General features: G+C 34.5%; 1 protein-coding gene across 5 annotated transcripts in view; it reads left to right on the top strand.

Moving 5' to 3' along the window:
- The window catches only part of LOC105219235 (neuronal acetylcholine receptor subunit alpha-7), a 585197-nt gene that overhangs the window by 56652 nt on the left and 512369 nt on the right, over positions 1–16176 (top strand). For all 5 annotated transcript variants that reach the window (XM_054228333.1, XM_054228332.1, XM_054228334.1 and 2 more), the window contains exon 2: positions 10433–11498. The gene's annotated coding sequence lies outside the window, so the exon portion shown is untranslated. The remainder of the gene's footprint in view (positions 1–10432; positions 11499–16176) is intronic.

Here is a 16176-nt window from a genome sequence, read left to right as displayed (position 1 = left end):
ATAAATTCATTTTTATTTTCGGAAGTTGACTTCAAAAAAGTGCTCTTGCCGACTATAGTCAGTGTAATCCTTCTAGGAAGCTAGTGAGACCGAGTCTGAGGTTTTGTTGACATTGTAAATTCTTGTGTTGCCCAAGCGTTGGCTGAGTACAGGAAACATATCTAAATATTTCGGATTGGTATTTTGTTCTAAGATTTAAATTGAAACAGAATGTTGGACTCCAAAATAAATATTACTATTCGTTATTTTTTTAAATTTTAGCTGAATCGCTTATGTCGAAAGCTGAGGTTTGAATCCTTCAGTTTAAGGTCAATTAGCTAATAATAAATACATGTGTTATTGTTAAAAATATGCTGATGGACTAAATTTATGGTCTCTCCGAAAGGTTTTTAGAATCAGACGTCAGATTACGAAGCTATATATGGACCTAGGTCTTTCGTTTCAATACCTCTGGAAGCAAAGAAGGAGGAATTAGAAAATTCGTCTCTAATAAAATGGAACTATTAGAGTCATTAATGAAGCGTACTCGACTAATGAATGGTTACAAACGAAATTATCTAGTTCTACGGCTGCTAACTGAGTAGTGATTCTGTTCCATCTTGATAAATATGTTACTCTCTAGATCCAGTCAGAAAAGTATTATGATTTTATATATTAATAAAACTAGTGAGTTCGAGCTTTAAACATACTTACTCTGCTGCATAATTCTTTAAGTATACACTTACCCAACTGGTTCTTATTAAATATTCAAAGCACGCGAGCTTTAAATTTATGCTTCAAAACGTTATGCAACAATTTTAAAAACTAAAAGACAACCATAAAATATATTCCACGAAGCATTCACAACATCTGGCTACTAATGCTACGAGGCCGTCGGTTAAATTAATTCACTCAAGCAAAATCAACATTTTAACAGATTTTTAAATTACCCATCCCGCAGGTCAGTTGCTTTCTTAATTGCGTACGCAAAAGGGAGCTGCAGACACAAATTAAGCGCAAGTAGTTAAAAACAAAACACAAAATAATAAAAATGCACATAGACACATACATATATATGTATATGTATATAAATGAAAGTACAACTATACTTACAACTTTAACTGATTTTTCTGCCATTTATTCCACATGCAGATTTTCACATTGCTTTTGGTGTTCTCGCTTCCTTTACCTTTCGTACATCCTTTAGAAAAAATGCCAAACAGTTGTTGTTTCCCATTTAACCCTCCGCTCGTCTGCATCGTGTTTCAAACAAGTTGTTTTAGTCTGCTCTTTATGTTTTACGCGTCGGTGTTTGTAAGTCTACACACACACAAACACACTCTCTTACGGAGTTGGCATGAAAATACACGTTTCACGTAGCAGCCCTAAATTTTCCACCCGCCGACTGGCTTGCAAATGCTATTAGGGCAAGTTAAATTCGTTAGTAAACTTTATTTTCAACGCTCAGCGTGGATATGTGTGTCAGCGTGTTGCGGCAGCTAGTTGAGACTCCCTTTGGAGTCGGCTGCTGCTCTGTAATTCACGAATGTTGTTTGTTTACCTAGTGTGTATTTTTTTGCAGTGAAGCCCTGCAGACAAGTTCACTGTTAGTACCTGGCTGGGGTTCTTTTTATCAGCATCAATAGTTTTTTGCTCGCGAGTATCTTCTGTAGCATGAAAGTAGTCCAGGGACGTTACCTGGGTGTAGTACTGGATTTTACTTAGTACGTATTTCGAAAATCCATATATTATATCAATTTCAAAGCTGTAATATTGAACAAAGTTTTTATAGCCGTCGATATATTCAAATAATAAACTTTCTTATACTAGAAAGAACGCTTCGCATGGCCTTTACATGAAGAATACCAGTAAATGCTGCAATAAAGTTTTGTAACTCAGGAATTTTTGACCCTACGGCGGTTGCTATCTTACCTCGCAATAGTAAATCCATTTGAATCGAGTCAATTAACTTCCAACGCTTTCTTTTACATGTTTTGTTGCATTAATAAACCTTTATTTGACTAACCAAGTTACCGTGGTCAGAAAACACTTTCCCGGAACAAATTCTAGCTTACATACGTTACAACAGTCAGAACAGATTTTCCAACAAAGAATGTATCATAGTTTTTTCGATATACTGTCTTTGTTATAATCTTATACGCACTCATGTTGAGTCCAGAGCCCTAAGCAAGATAAAATAAACCTCTAGTCGTCTCGAAAAACATTGCATTGCAAGTCTTATTTTCTAATTGATGGCTTTTTAGGTATGATCTATCGTTAGACTGAATTGTTTTGAGGTTCCATTAAACAAAATTAAAATATGTATATGACGCATTTTCCTGAAAACGTGTAGAGTAAATATTGGTATACCATTTCGATCGAGGACAGTGTAAAATCTTTTAGCTTGGACCTGCGCTATCAACTGTCAGTTACAATTTGAATAATATCCTTCTTATCATTATTTGTAGAATTGTACTTAGGAAATATTCGAACGCTCTCGTTTTGAGTTTATAGATGGTGTATATATAGCTAAAGTTACTAAAGTGCAAACTTCCGACAAACTATTAACTAATTAACTAGCGCCAAAGATCGGAACGAACATTTAGTCCACTATAAGTCATAATAGGATTTATTAATATATTACAACTGCCAATAGAGACTTCTGGCTTCGACACACCGGAACCATTAATGAAATATGTTATTGTCTTTTCGCAAGGAAGTTAATTGATTAAATAACCGGTTTTTGCTCTATTAAAGTGCTGATTTAGATCGATTTTTCATGCAAATAACAATCTTATTTTGCTACATTAATCCCATAAGTTTGTTTGTGATTATTGATAAAATAGCAATCAGCTGATGAAACTTACCAACTTCTTATGAACAATAAAAGCAAAACTGTATAATAGCTGACCGTTAATTGAGTAGCTGGCTGTGCGAAAGACAAAAACTGGTTTCTCAGTTATAATGTTCAAGAATAACCAAGGTTGATATTTGTTATGAGTGAAATGGGTTAAATTTATGTGGTTTCTAATATTCTTTCAATATACTAAAATTGTAAGTAATTTTCGATGATCATTATATGATGATATTGAATGATATTGAATGCAGGAATATCACAATAAGGTTTGCCTGATTTAGAGAGATATATATATATTTGCCCTGATATAAGGTTGTTCAGATCAAAACATTGACTTCGCCGTAAGAGTATCTTAAAAGTATATTTTCTAAAAAATAATATTTGAAAGGTGTTCTAACTTAGGCCAACAAGCTCATCGAGCTTAAAAGCTTCTGCAAAACCATTTTGTAATCAGCTGTTCTAATTACAATCAGTTGGGCATTCAAATGCCATCGCTTTTCTGACATAAAATAGCGAAAACACGTTGTGCTCCAAGTACTCGTTGATAGATTTAAATCGTTTTAAGGCTGTTAAATAACTTTAGACACCTGATCCTTAGAATTTACTTCAATTTTCCTTCTTTCATTGCATTGAAATATTTCCAACTGGGTATCTTTACTAAAACCAACAGTGCATTAGTGTACATATTGTGGGTCCTCAAAAAAAAAATATTTTATATAATTAGGGTTCGTTATTTTGCTTTATAGCGGTGCTGCTTGCTGTTAGTTGGTGTAACTTTTTATTTTCCATTTTAATACACATACATATATTACACAACTCATTGTTTTTCGTTCTGTTTAAAATATCGTTTGCTCCTCTTAAATTATGCCTCATTTCGTATTTGCCTTATTTGAGTTGCCCATTTCAACTACTTTTGATCATTTTGATTGCAAATTAAATTGGCATCAGTTGTCTTGCGGCCCACATAAGTTGATAACTGTAATTTCTTGCGTATCCAAAAGCAATTTGCTGTGCACATAAATTTTCCTAACTAATAGAAGTTTGACTGAAGGAAAAAATAGGAAATAGCTAAAAACAAAAAGAACGACACAAACGAAAAGGGTAAATTTCTTATCGACTAAAATTTATTTAGTCAAACTGAATGTTAAGCATCTACACTTTACCTTACAGCTTTTAGCTGGCAGCAATAACAGCAAAAAAGAAGCAGCGGCTGTCTTCAAGCAAAGCTTTTACGAGCACATTAAACTCATATACAACCTTTTGTCTCCAGCTGCGTTCAGCTGTAGGCCAATGTCACTCATTTGACTTTCAGCAATGAAAGGCAAAAACAAAAGCACGCAGGGCGGCCGAGCAGCGGTGCGGTGTAAAAAGCAAAAGGATTACTCAAGCAGAAAATGAAATATCCTTTTTGCGTTATTTGTTAGGCTTATGGGCCGCTTATACTGCTCTACTATGCTATATGTCCGTCTGTCTAAATGAAACTAAAGAATTCACTTTCAAAAGAATTCTGTCGAAGCGTGTGTGGGCTTGGGTGTGAGCTAACTGAAAGGGTAGCAGGCGATTGCCGCTTACTTGTGCATTGAGCAACTCAAGTGGCTTAGTCGGATTACTCTTCTATTTATGCGCTTATATTCGTATGTGTGTATATGTGTGTATATGTGAGTACCCATGTGTGTGTGTGTGTGATTTTGTGCCTTTGGAATTCAATTCATAAAGAAAATATCTAAGTAACTAAGTAAAATATTATTCATATACATACTTACAATGAGTCCACAAGTGCTGCACTTGAAGCGGTCTTAAGCGCATTGCCATTGCCTAGGCGCAGTCGTATGCTCGTATGTCTGCCTTTCTTCAATCGTTCTTTCATTTCGCAGTGTGTTGAAACACCTGTTGGCATTGAAATTACTGCACCTTTTTTATGATATAGTACTTGTGTATTAAGTGAATATTTGAAATATTATAAAGCATAGTTGTATTGGCATTTTAGCAAGTGTTGCGAAGTAATTCCAAGTAGTGTAACTGGTAATGCGCAAGTTTCTAAATTATGAAGAATTTCAAGCATGTATGTTCCTAATTTTTTTGCAGTCAAATCAAGTCAGAGAAAAATATTTTAAATTTTGAACAATTTAATATTGCTATAAGGGTTAATTGATCATATCCCAGTAGTGTAAAATTTTGAAATCGTAAGAAAAATATGTGACTATCAAAGTTATTCATATCTCCAAGAGTATTTCTGATTTAAACCGGGTTTTCAAAAAAATACGTCCAAATCAGTCAAGCATTGTGTAAATATGTAGTCCGCTTTAATTGGGATTTGAAATATCTCTTGAAATTTTTTTGAAAATATACATATACGAATCTATGAGTTCACGTTTTATTGTGTCGTTCTAGAATACATTGAGAACACTTTTATAGCAGTGAATGCGTTAGATACCGAGTACCCTAAATAATATATTTATAGAGGGTTCAGAACCTTAAAATATATCAATAAAATCTTCAGGAGTGAACTATAATTGCATCTATAATACAGTATCTGGATATTATGATACGTACTAGAACTCACTAAATCTAAAAAGAAATACTCAACTTAGTACACTCGACACTGCTGGACACTATATACTCTATCTATCTCTTTAAAAAAATACTCGGACCAATACTTCTGATGACCCAAGCTCAAATAATAAATTTTTACTCAAGTTAATGTATACTTAAGATACTTCGTCATTTCAAAGATGGGTCTAGAATTATATTAACTTTTAGTCCAGAGAAGATTCTGGACGAACTTCAATTATGTTATGGGGTGGGAATCTTTATTTCAATATTGGTGATACAGCATCACTTAGGTGGGTCTAGAATTTCAGATCGCTGGTTGAAGTAAACTCAAAAGGAATATCCTACTATTTGCCTATTTTAGTTGGATTGAATGAGTTTTGCAGCGAGTTCCAGATATAAATAAGGTTAATATTCATAACAATGACCAACGGAAATATTTAAGTTTTTAACTCAGGAGATGAAATAAATAAAGGGTGATCCTTTTCGAGGGTCCACAAACCACAGCAAACCGTTTTTCTTTCTGGATGAAATGGCAGCTCTTGAATGTCATCAGGTCATTCTTCGTCCCAAATTAAGCAAAAAATGGGTCTCATCGCTAAACAGAATTTGGCTCAAAAACGTCGGATCTTCTTAGAACTTTTCAAGAGTCCATAGAGCGAAGCGATGTCCCTTGAGAAGGTCGAGCGGCACCAGCTGTATTTTGTAAGCTTTCAATGTAGGACACAGTAGAAAAAAGCGCCATGTCGTTGCATACGTCAGTTCGAATTGCTGCGAACGGCTCCGAATCGACCCTGCAAAGTCTTCGTGTACACTCTCAGCTACGGCTGGTATATTTTCTTCACTGCGTGCTGGACGTGGTCTCTTCTTCTTCTCTTCTTGACTGGCGTATACGCCGCTTATGCGGTTATAGCCGAGTCCACAACAGCGCGCCACGCATATCTCCTTTTGGCAGTTTGGCGCCAATTGGTTATACCAAACGAAGACAGGTCCCTATCCACCTGGTCCTTACATTGGAGTGGAGGTCTCCCTCTTCCTCGGCTTCCACCAGCGGGTACTGCATCGAAAACTTTCAAGCCTTTGTTCGCTCGACTATGTCTATGTCGTCGAATAACACATACAGCTCATCATTCCATCGTCTGCGGTATTCGCCGTTGCCAATACCAAGGGACCATAAATTTTCCGCAAAAACCTTTCTATCGAAAACTCCTAGTGCCGTCTCATCGGATGTTGACACCGTCCACGCTTCTGCACCATAAAGTAGGACGGGAATGATGAGGGACTTGTAGAGTTTAGTTTTTGTTCGTCGAGAAAGGACTTTACTTTTCAATTGCCTACTCAGTCCATAGTAACACCTGTTGGCAAGAGTGATTCTGTGTTGGATTTCAAGGCTGACATTATTATCGGTGTTGATGCTGGTGCCTAGGTATACGAAATAATCTACAACTTCAAAGTTATGACTGTCAACAGTGAAGTGGGAACCAAGACGCGAATGCGCTGACTGTTTGTTTGATGACAGGAGATTTTTTGTCTTGTCCTCGTTCACCACCAGACCCATTCGCTTCGCTTCCCTATCCAGGCGGGAAAAAGCAGAACTAACGGCGCGGGTGTTGGTTCCAATGATATCGATATCATCGGCGTACACTCTTATAGAAGATTGTTACTTTCTTTGTTCAGCTTTCAAATATTATCTAATAAAGAATACGGGATCTCAAGATGTTTAATGGTTATGCGAATATTACGCTCAGTAGGCTGACTATGTTGATCGTAAGTTGAGCGAAGCTCGCGGTATACGGCGTTGCGGCGTTAATCTTTCCATGATGAAATGCTAAACAACAATAACAAAAATAACATGCAAGCTTGACACGACTACCGCGTGATCTGTCAAAAAATTGCTATTGGAAAAGTACCTCTACTTGGATCACCCGATAGCCTATGGGCCCTAAGAAACGAGTTTCATTAGTAAGATTATCTTAAGTGGTCGACGAAGTGAAATAATATCAAATTGACACGTAATCGAGACATTCCTCATATAATTTCTTCTTTTTCGATTATTAAATATCATGATTTTGATTTTACTTCATAAATAAAGGCTCTTATTAAAGATATTCAGATATTCAGCCTCTTCTTATCCTTGAAGCAGTATTTCATTTAAACTTGTTAAGAATATTATTAAGCTTTTCAAACCCAAAAGTTTTGAAAACTTAACCTCCGGAGAAAAATGTTTCCTCAAGCAGATAAGAAGACAACGCAATTTTTCATGCGATTTGTTATTTCCGCCAAAACGTAAAATGCTCAGCTAACAAGTAAAGGTGTAAAGGTCGCACGCTTAAAACGTGTTATTGTTTACATTCACTTTACAAGTTAAACCATAAATATTCTTCAATTTCCACGGCAATATGACAATATATTTTCAAGTATTTTGCCAAGTCGGCACAAACAACGTGAAACCTTGAAATAGTTGCGTTTGCTTGCGTTGAAAAGTGCAAATTGTTGTAGATTTAGTGCGAAGCTTTAGTTGAAGTTAGCATGTATCTAGGTATGTGTGTTGCTACCTGCATCCGGATTGCTACGTCTTTGGTGCTCTTGTATGCCCTTGAAGAAAACTGGCTGCAGCAATGCATCGAGTAGAAGTCAAAACAACATAAACAAAGCCATAAAGCATTCGGCGGCAATGACAGCTTTCCGATATGTATTCCATTTCTAATACCTTTGGCACCACATTATGGGGCATTTGCGAAACAAAACAAAAAAACTGGGAAAAGTAAAGTTTGACATTGTTTTTATTAGTAATAAGAAAGGATTTTTTTGAGTTTTTAGTTTAATTTAATTGTACTGCTTAAAATTGTTGATGAAAGCTCATAGAGTTAATTAAAAATCATTATTACATATTTACATATTTGTATCAAAAACTATTCTCTATCTTAGACTGTTGATAAAAGCTCATGAGTGTTATTACCTCCTAAATTCCTAACGATTTTCATCAAAAACTAGTTTTTACCTTAGTTTGTTGTTGAAAGTTCATGAAAGCTCATGCGTTTTATTAAAATTCTAAATATTTTCATCGAAAACTTGTCTCTACCTTAGACTGTTGATAAAAGCTTAAGCTTTTTATTAAAATATTTAACGATTTCAATAAAAATCTGATAGCTACCTTGGACTATTGATAAAAGCTCATGAAAGCTCACGCGTTTTATTAAAATTCCTAACGATTTTCATCAAACACTAGTCTCTACCATAGACTGCTGATAGAATCTCATGAAAGCTCATACGTTTTATTAAAAATCCTAACGATTTGCGTTAAAAACTAGTCTCTACCTCAACAGTTGAAAAAAGCTCATACGTTTTTATAAGTTTTATTAAAAATCCTAACGATTTTCCACAAAAACTAGTATCAAACTAAGACTGTTGATAGAAGCTCATGAAAGCTTCAATTGCGTATTTAATACAAATGTGAAAGCTATCAAGCTAAGGTTAGAATAACGTTTTAGATTATAATTAATGAAAAACAAGCATAAGCTGATTTGTTGGCCATACTGCACCACAGCTTTAGGTAAAAACTTAGTAAAGCTTTAGAGTATTTCACCCAGAAGTGAAAGTTGATATCTTAAATGGTTAGGAATTTGTAACCATTGGCAAATAAAGCACGAAAATAAAGTTTTTTTTTTTTTAATTTTTATCCAATCACTAAGTATCGTCTGTATTTTAATTGAAAAATTCGGCTAAAAATTGTGTAAACACCAGAATATAACACTGGTCGACAAAAACTAACTTTTTCTCTGATACAAAGATCAGACAATGATATTCTTATAGGATTTTCATCGCTGAACACGACCTCCAAAAGTGCCCATCACGTCGAGATTTTGAGCAAAATGGACTCAAAGTCTCAAAAAACCCTGTTTTTGACATTTTTTGATCACGTGTAAATCTCTAATTAGGCTTAAATGCAAGCTTAAACTGTCAACTATAAGAATCAAATCGAAAAAGTTCTGAATCAGTCAAAAAATTGCATATAGCACAACTTTTTCATGTGCGCGCGCGCTCTACTTGCACTCATAGAGCGGTACACTAGGGCACTCTTGCATATTAATGAAAAAGTTGTGCTATATGAAAATGTTTGACTGATTCAGAACTTTTTCGATTTGATTCTTATAGTTGACAGTTTAAGCTTCAATTTAAGCCTAATTAGAGACTTCTAGCACGTCAGCATAATTCTCTACACGTGATCAAAAAATGTCAAAAACAGGGTTTTTTGAGACTTTGAGTCCATTTTGCTCAAAATCTCGACGTGATGGGCACTTTTGGAGGTTATATTCATGTTCAGCGATGAAAATCCTATAAGAATTCATTGTCTGATCTTTGTATCATTTTTTGTGTCAACCAGTGTAATCAATTTTGTTATGCTTTAAGGCTTTTTTTTCTAACTTTTTTTTGAAAATCTATTGTACTAAAGTGCTCCTTGTAGTAATGCATTAGTAATTATATATTTATTAGTGATTCTCGTTGAGAATTGTGAATATTTTAATTGATTCAAAAATTTTAAAAATTATTTGAGGCGTAAATACTGAAATTTTTATTTTAAATTGAATTAATTTTTTTTGCATTTTAATTTTTTTCACTTCACTGTACTTTGAATTGTTAAGTTTTTTTGCACTTCGCTCTCGTAGACCACGCACTCGCTGGCATTGAATTCTTCATTGTTGACTTGTTTACACTTTTGTTTTGCATTTTTGTGATTCTTTCTCGCCATTTGTGCTATTTGTCATTTAGAATTTATGAGTTTGGCTTTCGGTTTTCGCCTCAGCAAACATGGCAGCATAAATTTTCACAAATACAGTATTGTGTGTTGGTAAATAGTTAACGCATATCAAATATTCATGAACGCAAATAAATGCATAATTTATTAATAAAATGCGCAAACAACAATTGTCATAATAACAATAACAACAAGCAAATCATCAATTCACTGAAACAAAAAAAAAAAATGAAATGATTTACTATTTTCTTACTCATAACGCTCTATTTCTCTTTCTGTCTCTTCCATAGCATACAACTCATCAATGCGCCTGTAAATATCGCAAACCACAAAATAAATTTGAAAACCAAAAACAAAAAGAAATCATTATAAAAATATACATAAATCAAATGATTTAAAATCGTGCGCACAGTATGTCATAAAATATACACACTTTAAATAAATGCAAATAAAATCAAAAACAATACTAAATACAATTGCAAAAACAAAAATAAAGAATACAGACTAAAACCATAAATATCATTAAAGCATATAGGAAATAAATCATGTGCAACCGCGTGTTCATAAAAATATAGTTGTAAATATATACGTCATTTTTAGTGAATGACACAGTTAAATAATGAAAAAATATTTGTAAAATGAAAATAAATTTTTTAAAAGCATTTGTAGCAACAACTTTTTACAAAAATACTCTCTCATCAGCTTTCGTCTAGCACACTCGCAAAAAAAAAATATTTTCAAAACATAATTGGCTTCTGAAAAATACAACTCTGCTGTTAAAGCAAATGCAACTCTGCACACTTTAAACGAAAGCACTAAATTTGAACATAAAAATTTCACAAAAAAAATCGTAAATAAAATGTCTTGCTCACTAAAAGTAATATTCAACTAAAACAACTAATAACTTCTCTAAAAATCATCAACTAAAAATTTTCGTTTCTTACATAGAGAACTCTCAAAAAATGCAACCCTCATGTTTCATAACATAAATCTCTTTAAAATATTAAAACTATAAAAATAATATTTCTTAACTTCTCACAAGTCATACGACATCTTCATGCCACGTTTAGCACATGAACGAATTTCCATCATAGAATCGTAACTGAAATTATGGAACAATCATTTCAAACATTGTGTTCTCATTTAAATGTTGCTTTCAAATTAGCTAAACCACAACCAGCGGGATTTAAGTGGCAACCAACAACAGCGCGCTCGAGTGAAAGTCCACAATTGCAACAACAAAAGCAGGTGTTTTTGGTGTTACCAACAGCAAGTGGATGATCTAGCGAAAACCACAACAGCAATAAGAAAATTAGAAAAATTGGAAAAGTTGAGAAAATATTGCAACACTGTGAGGTAAGATATTGTGAAAAAAAATTGTTTAATAAGTAATATTAAATTTAATTATATTGGTTTAAGAACTTATATAAATGTAGTAATAAACACAAATTAAATAATAATATTTCGCTGGATATTCATAGTCGATAATTGTCATACACTCTAGATAATATCTGGTTTCTAATTCCTCCATAGAGGGAATGTAACCCAATATCGAATACTATGAATTAATTTTAATTATTTTCAGAAAATGTAGCTATGGGCAAAATCCAATTAGGAACAGCAAGTATGGTGAAATCTTACCAACTTTAATCTCAAACAAAGACGATCTCTCCTTATACCTTTATACATTGAGTATGTCAAGAATGAGTTTACAAAAACACTTTTGTTCAAATTCCGCAGCAATATACAGCTTGTCAAGTAATTCTTTGCAAAATTCACATAATACAAATATTACGACTTTGACAAAAGATAAACATAAGTGTTCGAGTCTCCGAGGATTTGAATCAAATCCTCAGCTTTTCAAAGATGTTTTAGTATAGAGTCCCTGAAGCCAAAGCTCATATACTCTCTCATTCTGGTTGGTGTTACTGTTAGTCTGGAGCCAGTTAAGTATAACCTTGGTAGAAGTACAAAATAAAGCTGTAGACTTTTAAAAATACCAAAAGTTGTATGTGATAACCTATTTGAAGTGTATGATTTTCACTATGCAACTTTTCATATTCGAAAACAAATACTAAATTTACATTTTTTTTAATAAATTATTATTATGATTCTCGTTTATGGTTAAGTTACTAACTCCTAATTTCGAATTTTTTCATTACCTTTCTTCCTTAATTAATAACGGCGCAAGATACACAAAGTTCTTGATTGCTTCGAAAATATAGTCTCCCTCTACTAGCTCGTCCTCTTTAATATTTCTTGTGGTAACAAATATATACTTCGTCTTGTCCTCATTGACTCTCAGAACTATTTTGGCTGCAAAACCTTCAGATACATCCTGCTATCTACGCCCAATTATGTGCTCGACCGATGAACCCTGCTCTGCGTAAAATATACTCCATGACAAAGTTGAAGAGGTCACAAGATAAGGGGTCGACTTGTCTGATACCTCGCCTGTTAGCAAAAGATTCGGATAAATCCGTACTTACGTTAATGGCGCTACGGTACACCAAGCTTAAACAATGCATTAGATACAAGATCCCTTATCAGGCTATCCAAAGTCGCCTTGTAATTGGCAAAGAGATGGCGAGTGTCGATTTCATATTATCTAGTGTTTTCCAGGATTTGGCGCACATATGAGGCCCATTCAGTAGTTGGCGCAAATCGTTGGGTCACTTTTACTCAAGACAGGGCATACTATACCGATAATCCAATCATTGGGCATGCTTTTTTCTAGCCATAATCTGCAGATGAGTAGAAGCATTCTCCCTATCAACTCATCTCCGCCTGCCGCCTTGTTGTTCTAAACTTGCTGTATAGCGGTGCGGACTTCTTCATGGCTAGGTATCGGTATATCAATACCATCGTTCTCGATTATGAACTCAGGGTTCACTTCTCCATAGGAGACGATTTTTGCGAAAGCAATTTAGAAAAGTGGTAATCCCATGTTTTCAGTACGCCCTGTGCATCTGTTACCAGATCGCCGTGTTCATCTCTTCAGGCCGATAATTCGGGCTTAAAACAACAGGTCAGATGATTTACTTTCTGGTAGAATTTCCGAGCATCATTCCTGTCTCTACACATATTGATCTCCACTTGCTGGCGTTTTTCTTGTTCCTGCTTTTGCATCTAAAAAAGCGCATCTCTTCCGTCCTCATCTCCAGATATCTTTCGCGGACGGATCGTGTGGCTCTCGAAATCTTAGGCCGCTGTTCGAGGCGACCCAAGGCTATATTGCCCAACCTTAGGGCCAAAGATACCTTCTTTGTCTGGGGCCTTACGCATGCTGAATAATACCCGAAATCGAACATATTGAATCATATTTATATTACACTCAAAAATATTTGGCAACCCTACACTTTTATTGCTTTTATACAATTTCTACATCCAAGTCCACACTACACGTACATGCAAGCATATTGCCAGTGCATTTGCACGAACATATAAACTGCAAAAATTAAATTTCGACAATTTTCAAACATGTCCGGCAGATGTCAAGCGTACAATCGAGTTTAATTTCAAGCGACATCAGTCACTCACTCACCGCCAAAAGTACTACAGCGCACCCACTAAAATAACTACCATTTTACTAGGGGGCGTATGAATGCATACTGTTATACACGGGTATATTCACATACATTCACACATGTATGTCTATAGACATGCAGCATATATGGATAACATAGTAAGTCGTAGTGGCAACTTGGCAATGTTGCTGTGCAAGCGTAAAATTTAATTTAACGTAAATCCAATCAAATTCACTGGCAGCATAATTTCGTAAAGAAGGGAGCATAACAAAAACAGCTAAAAATATAAAAAATAATAATAAAAGAAAACCGAAAATGCGACGCTGTATCTACAAATGTGTGCCACTTGTCCGAAAAGCAGAGATCGCAAAATTGAAAACTAAAAAACCAAAAAACATTTCGAAAACAAGAAACTACAAATGAGGCACAAAAAAAGAAAAACAGCAAAGTGGACATGCAAAAAACATCGAAAAATCATAGGCGCTTATTCTGGTCGATTTTAAGCGCTTTACACTGTCAACAAGCTTAGCAGCAGTAGCAGTGGGAGAGGCTGCAAACTTGTGCAGATTGCCGCAGTCAGCCAATTTTCGGTTTTGCTTGCCAAGTGTAAAGAATTTGGAAAAAAATTCGAACATAAAAAAATGAAACAAGTATAAGGAATTACACGCTACATCGCATTAGGGTGGTCTTTATACTCGTATGTTGAAAAAAATTTTAATGGAGTTAAGGGTGGTCCTTTAATATTAGAAAAATGTTTTTTTAATATAATCTCTACATGGTAGGATGGTATATAAGAATTCAAAATTGATTTTTTGGCTCTATGCAATAGGGTGGTTCATAAATTTCAAACAAAAATTTAAGAAGAATTTTTAGAAAAATTTCAAAAATAATTTTTAAACTTATTTTATAAGTAGAATAGTATAGGTCTATAAGTGGAAGAAAAACATTGAAACCACGTTTTTAACCATAAACTCAACATCATAGGGTGGTCCTTAAATGTAGGGTGAAATTAAAAAAAAGACAAAATTTACTTTTTGAGATGTTGTGCTTAAAACTGATTGATTAAAATAATTCTCTGTGTATTTAAGTGATTCATAAATGTTGGGAAAATTAAAAAAGTGAGTTTTAAACTTAACATGTCGCAAGAAAGTTTATAAATGTTATGGAAATATGGTGGTTTATAAAAATTTTGGAAATAATTGTAATGGATTTTTTAACGTAACCTCTTCTATGTAGGGTGGTTTATAAATGCAAGAAAAATACATAACCAAAAAAATTTAAAATTATTATTTTTTTATCTAGACTTGACAGATTTTCGATTGTTAGAGTTTCTAATCGGTAAAAAAATAATATCAATTTATGCAAAGAGACTAAAAATTAATAAATTTGGAGTCTACGGACCACCCTAATATGCATACAAAAAATATTACAAATATGCTGTGGTGTCCACCTTCCACAATCTCCAAACTGCTTACACGTACTTCCCACACATTGACATTGCTGTTCAAATAGTTTACGTTGCTGCCACTCAGTGTCGACCTAGGCTAGTTGGTGTACCAGGCAACAGGAAATCCTCTGCGGCCAATGTAGTTGATAGCTTTGATTTTTTCAGTTGTTATGCTATATTTGCCGCTCGCCCACTCTAATGCAGAGTAGAGTGTAGGTGTTTGCAAGGGTTTTGCAATATTTTTTTCGCAATCTCTTTTGCAATTTCCTTTACTCACTTTCAGCATTGCAAGCAGTAAAAATATCATTATCGCTTTTATCGTCATTATCTGTAGTGATTTTGTGCACCCTCGCTTTGCTGCTGCCATTTGACTTGGGCTGCTTCACTCCCGGCTTCAGTGATTCAACGTTGCGCTGATCAGCAGTGAGTAGCCCATGGTTGTTTGGTTTGTGGTTGTTGTTGCTGTGGCAGCTTGTTTTGTCATTAGTGCTGTCCTTTGCAATTCATTTAGCAGGAAATGTTGCTTGATATTGAAAGTTGTTGGCGCAAAAATAGAAATACTTAAAAAATACACAAGAGTACACAAGTGGGCTGTGACTGGCGGTTTATTTATAGAACGCTTAAGCTTTAGCTTGGGTATTTTTAGTGGTCGCCCATTTAGTGCTATTTGAAAGAATTAAATTGAAGTCGGCTTTGCTTAGTAATTAGCGAATCTAAAATCCTTGACACCCAAGTGAGTGAGAGAAATCTTGGGATAGACTAAACTATATCATCGCTAATCACAGTCTGAGACCATATTTGTTTTGCTTGGTAATTTTTGAATAGATCTCTTATAAAAAGTGCTAGCTTTTTCAGCTTTTACTTTCATACATTTCTAAAATCGAACTTAATGGTTCGCCTTCGTGTACTTACATTTTTTTCCAATTTTCAAATTTTCTTTTTCTATCCAAACCGATCTTGTATATCACCTGAAAACGGAATGGGTTTTGATCGATTTCGAGATGCTTATTGCCTCATTTGGGACAAAGAGCAACCTGAAGAGATTCATCCAGAAAAAACA

This window comes from Zeugodacus cucurbitae, chromosome 3 (assembly GCF_028554725.1).
Source record: "Zeugodacus cucurbitae isolate PBARC_wt_2022May chromosome 3, idZeuCucr1.2, whole genome shotgun sequence".
NCBI classification, from domain to species: domain Eukaryota; kingdom Metazoa; phylum Arthropoda; class Insecta; order Diptera; family Tephritidae; genus Zeugodacus; species Zeugodacus cucurbitae.
Note: the sequence above shows the minus strand (reverse complement) of the source record. Positions and strands in the feature narration are given on the sequence as shown.